We start from the raw sequence: 5,169 nt of genomic DNA, 5'->3' as shown, positions 1-5,169 counted from the left end.
AATATCCTTCAGCAAAGGAAATCTGCCATCTTAGCCTGGTCTGGCCTACATGTGACTTCAGACTCTCAGTAGTGTGGTTGATTCTTAAATGTCCTCTGAGCAGTTAGGGATGGGTAATAAATGCTAGTTGAGTCAGCAATACCCATATCCCAAGAATGAAATTTTTTAAAATGTAAATATTCCACCCAGTTTCCAATCATAAGGGTTGTTCAAACCATTCCTGGTAACTGATATATTCCAAACTTGTAGATTCAATGAAAATATATAACTTTTTAAAAATTTTAATTCATGGATTCGATACTTTAAAGGATCTTTAAGGATGATTGACAGCTTTCAAATGCTGCGTTGAGTATTTGGAAAACGAAGTCATGTGATCAGCTTGCTGATCCATTTAAGACATCAATTGACTCGTAAATCACCTGGATGGTTAATCATTCCAAACACTCCAGAGACCCACAAAATATTCAATGTATTTTTCTGTTAGATTCCCTACATTTCCTGCAATAAAGTGCAAAGTTTCAGTGAATATAAAAATGTTCTGTCTAAAGGTGTCAGTAAAAATATTCAAAATGACCTGTAACCATTTAAGAAGATTATCACTTGGGCATTGAGGCTGGATTAGTTTCTCAAATCCTCAGTCTCTCAAATCCTCAGTCTCTCAGAGCCTGACTTCAGCATCCCAACTGCATTCTTCCTATAATGTTCAGGTACGTCTGAATTGAATCTCAATGTTCAAATGTTGGCATTTTACATACAAATCAATGTTTCAGATGTTCCCATTCCAGCATATGTTTGGAATTAATGGATTTTCAGAATTAAAAGGCGAGGTAATAACCTGTCGTGAGGAATTCTTCATGTGATCTGAATTACAGTTCAAATTGGTAAACTTTGTGGATATTTTACATTTTCTTTTATCTGAGTAAATTGAATACAGATTTTGGTGCTGAACAAAACAGAAAGTGCTTGAAATAGTCAACTACCTGGATCTTTTAAGAAGGACTGGATAGGCTGGGACTTTTTCACTGGAGTGTTTGAGGTTGAGAGGTGACCTGATAGAAGGTTATAAAATAGTGAGAAGTATAGATAGAGTTGATGGTGGTTGTCTTTTCCCTAGGATGGGGGATTTTAAGAATAGGGGGCACATTTTTAAGCTGAGAGGAGAGAGATTTAAAAAATAACATTGGAGGCAAATTTTTTACACAGTGGATGATTCGCGTGTGGAATGAACTTCCTGAGGAAGTGGCGGGTGTGGGTACAGTTACAATGTTTATAAGACATTGGATGGATAGGTGAATAGGAAAGATTCGGCAGAATATGGGCCAAGCAGATGAGATTAATTGAGTTTGGCATTATGTTCGGCATGGATTGGTTGGACTGAAGGGTCTGTTTCTGTGCTGTATGACTGTTGACACTGTTTGGAGAGAGAGGAACAGAGTTAGCATTTTGCTTTGGTATTGACTCTTCTTTCAAGATTATATTCGACTTAAAACATTAACTCCGTTTACACTTGACAGATGCTGTCAGATCTACCAAATATCTCCATTACTTCTTCTGTTTATATTTCAGATTTCCAGTATCTGGGGTATTTTCCTTTATTTCAGACTTTTGTGATGCTTTGCATGTGATAAAATTGCATTTCTAAACTATCAGGAATTACTGAAAATTCTCAGGAAGTCGAACAACATTTGTGGAGAGAGAAATTAATAGAACGGTTCCGATGAGAGGTCATTGGGTGGAATCTTGTTGAGGCTGTGAATCACCCGTCAGCCAAATAGAGAGTCAGCGAGAGACCCTTGCTGCTCCTTCCTCTTTTAAGTGATGTGGTTTTAACAGATGCCAAAAGGTGTTTACAGCAGATGTAAAGGTCACATAACCAGTTGGTACACTAAATACAAGGGCATTTCTCCAAACATCCCCTTTTTGATAGTGCACACATTTGTTTTTATCATTTGCAGTTATAAATTACCCAAGTTATCCAGCGTGCATATTTAATAATGAAAGTTATCATTCATGAATGGAACATTGTGTATTAACTCTCGTCAGTTCCACGGCCATCAGTTTCTACACATGTTGTATACATAGTCATTAAATTGGGCAGGTCTTTTAATTGTGTGTTTGTGCATTGTCAATGACTGTTCTTTTGTCTGGTCATTCTTAAGGTGATGTTCCTTCACTGGGGATCCCATGTGGTAGTGTGTGATGACTCTTGTTCCTGATCCATTTCTGTTGCTGGGAATAGTGGAACTCCAGAACTGAATATTGTTCTGTACTCTGTAGAGGTGGTGAGATCACTTCTCCCTGAGCTGCTGCCTGCAGAGTACAGAACTACATTCAGTCCTACAGTTCCACTGTTCCCCAACAACAGAAATGGATCAGGAACAATAGTTACCACACACTACCATATGGGATCAACACTCCCCAGTAAAGGTGCAAGTTCACTAGATGTACAAATATATCTGTGATTATGATGATAAATCTGCTTGTTCATATTCATTGTGTGTGATCAAGCTAACATTAGCTCTATACAGGTCCCAATTTGCTATATGAGCCAACTCTTGTTGAGAATGTTGAATGTTTGCACTCTGCCTTCTCTCCAATGCTCAGTACTGGCAACTACTTGGCAGTTTTATTAAAATAAAAATTTGCTTTCTGTGATTTCATGTTGATCTTATCCATGTTACTACTTCTGGCACTGGTAGTTTTTTTTCCACTGTTGGAAGGATAATTTGTGCGTTGTGTGACATTAATCTTTGGATTGGAGTAATTTTGATGACTTTAGTAGGTGAATCCCTCCACTCAAGGATTGTCTTGTCCAAGACTGCACCAGATTTGCTTGCTTTCTTATGATCGCTTTGGCAGTTGTTACCTCAGCCTTTCCATTTGATTGGAGATAGTGTACAGCTGATGTATAATATTGAATTTCTCAATCATTTATGAAGCAACTGCATGTTTCAGTCATGACTTGAGGCCAACACCCACAACGTCTAGAATGCCACAACAACTGCCATAACAGTGAGACAATCTCACTGATTGTTGTTAACATCAGTTAGTCAATAATGCGAATAATAGTTAATGGTGACCAGATAAGGAATTCTGCAAGCTTCATCAGAAGCATATCTTGTGAATCATTAGCTGACCTCTCTTCAGCAGTCATCTTTATAAGCTTGCTTTGTTTCTTTCTAGCTATACACTTGTGTGAAAAGTTAATCCAGTTTTTTTGCAGTTGGACACTACTCCCCCACACTGAACATTCTTTCTTTTCTTTTGTGTGAGTAATATAGAATCATAGGATTCCTACAGTGTGACAATAAGCCATTCAGCCCATCGAGTTAATACAACCCCTCTGAAGAGCATCTCACCTAAAACCACCCCCTACCCAATCCTAACCCTGTAACTCTGCATTTCCCATGGCTAATTCATCTAGCCTACACATATCTGGACACTATGGGCCAATCTCCTTAACCTGCACATCTTTGGACTGTGCGAGGAAACCGGTGCACCCGATGGAAACCCACGCAGACATGGCGAGGATGTGCAAACTCCACACATATGGTTGCAGCAGTGCTAACCACTGAGCCACTGTGCTACCCACATATGCATATCCTGTCCTCTGGTCATTATCTATCCACTGTTTTTTCTGCAACTATTTATCCCTTATTCCCAGTCTGTTTTTCTCGTTTGACCTGGAACGTCAATCAGCATAAAGCAAAGCATCATCTGTTCTCGCATTAATATTTTGTAGCTGATGACACTCTCAAAACTGCTACCCATATCAATCATTTTTTTTGGTGAGATGTTGCCTCTCTCTCAGGAGATGTGCTCTCACTGCAGAATCTCTAATGCCTGGCCAATCCTATCAATGATGAGTTCAAACTTTCATTGCCCAATCTGATAAGATTTAGTGAGGTGTACCAGTATGGTCGCACACTTATCAATTGTCTCCTTCTCCCTTAAAGCTCCAAACTTCAATAAACACGTACATAAGTAACATTAATATGGGATTCAAAGTATATATTCAAAGCCTACATACCGCTCGTAAGCTTTTCTTCTCTTCAGTGAGATCGAGATTACAATGCAATTTGTTGCATTCTTTCTTCAGCTCTGATAGAAAACCCTATTTGCTCAGAGTTTAACATTAATTCTGTAGCTATTTCATTGCTTTGACACTGAGAGTGCAAAAAGATTCCAATTCTGTCTCATATCTCCTTTCATTTTGACAGCATGAGAGGTGTGACTCGCACCGTACTTCAAAGTTTCAGACTGTGTTTTTGAACAAAATCTTCCATGCTCTTTGTTTTAGAAGCTGGCTTCCTTACAGGTGTTTAAATCCACACATCTGCAGGTACACCATCCCTGACTCATTTCAAGGGATATGTGTCTCATGGCTGCCACAGCCTACACACAGAAGCAACCTACATTGAAGGTAGAGGTCACATGACTACAGCAAACCAGCCAATAGAGTCATAGAGATGTACAGCACAGAAACAGACCCTTCTGTCCAACTCATCCATACCAACCAGATATCCTAAATTAATATAGTCCAATTTATCAGCATTTAGTCCATATCCCTTTAAACCCTTCCTATTCATATACCAATCAAGATGCCTCTTAAATGTTGTCATTGTTCCAACCTCCATCACTTTCTCTGGCAGTTCATTCCATATACACACCACCCTCTGCATGAAAAAGTTGCCCCTTAGGTTCCTTTTAAATCTTTCCCCTCTCACCTTCAACCTATGCCCTCTAGTTGTGACTCCTCTACTTTGGGAAAAAGATCTTGGCTATTCACCCATCCATACCCCTCATGATTTCATAAATCACTGGAAGGCCACCCCTCAACATCTGACATCCCAGGGACAACAGCACCAGCCTATTCAGCATCTCCGTATAGCTCAAACCCTCCAACCCTGGCAACAGCCTTGTAAATCTCTTCTGTACCCTTTCAAGTTTAACAACATGGTTCCTACAGTAGGTAGCTGGAAATGTGTTGCTGGAAAAGCGCAGCAGGTCAGGCAGCATCCAAGGAGCAGACGTTTCGGGCATGAGCCCTTCTTCAGGAATGAGGAGAGTGTGCCAAGCAGGCTAAGATAAAAGGTAGGGAGGAGGGACTTGGGGGAGGGGCGTTGGAAATGTGATAGGTGGAAGGAGGTTAAGGTGAGGGTGATAGGC

At 39.9% G+C, this 5,169-nt stretch overlaps 1 protein-coding gene across 2 annotated transcripts in view; it reads left to right on the top strand.

Annotated features, from left to right (window-relative positions):
• The first annotated feature begins 621 nt into the window (after nucleotides 1–621).
• The window catches only part of LOC122540985 (guanine nucleotide-binding protein subunit beta-5), a 74,392-nt gene continuing 69,844 nt past the window's right edge, over nucleotides 622–5,169 (top strand). For both annotated transcript variants that reach the window (XM_043677389.1, XM_043677387.1), the window contains exon 1: nucleotides 622–707. The gene's annotated coding sequence lies outside the window, so the exon portion shown is untranslated. The remainder of the gene's footprint in view (nucleotides 708–5,169) is intronic.

The sequence above is a fragment of the Chiloscyllium plagiosum genome, chromosome 36 (genome assembly GCF_004010195.1).
Source record: "Chiloscyllium plagiosum isolate BGI_BamShark_2017 chromosome 36, ASM401019v2, whole genome shotgun sequence".
Classification (NCBI taxonomy): Eukaryota; Metazoa; Chordata; class Chondrichthyes; order Orectolobiformes; family Hemiscylliidae; genus Chiloscyllium; species Chiloscyllium plagiosum.
This window is presented reverse-complemented; position numbering and strand designations above follow the sequence as displayed.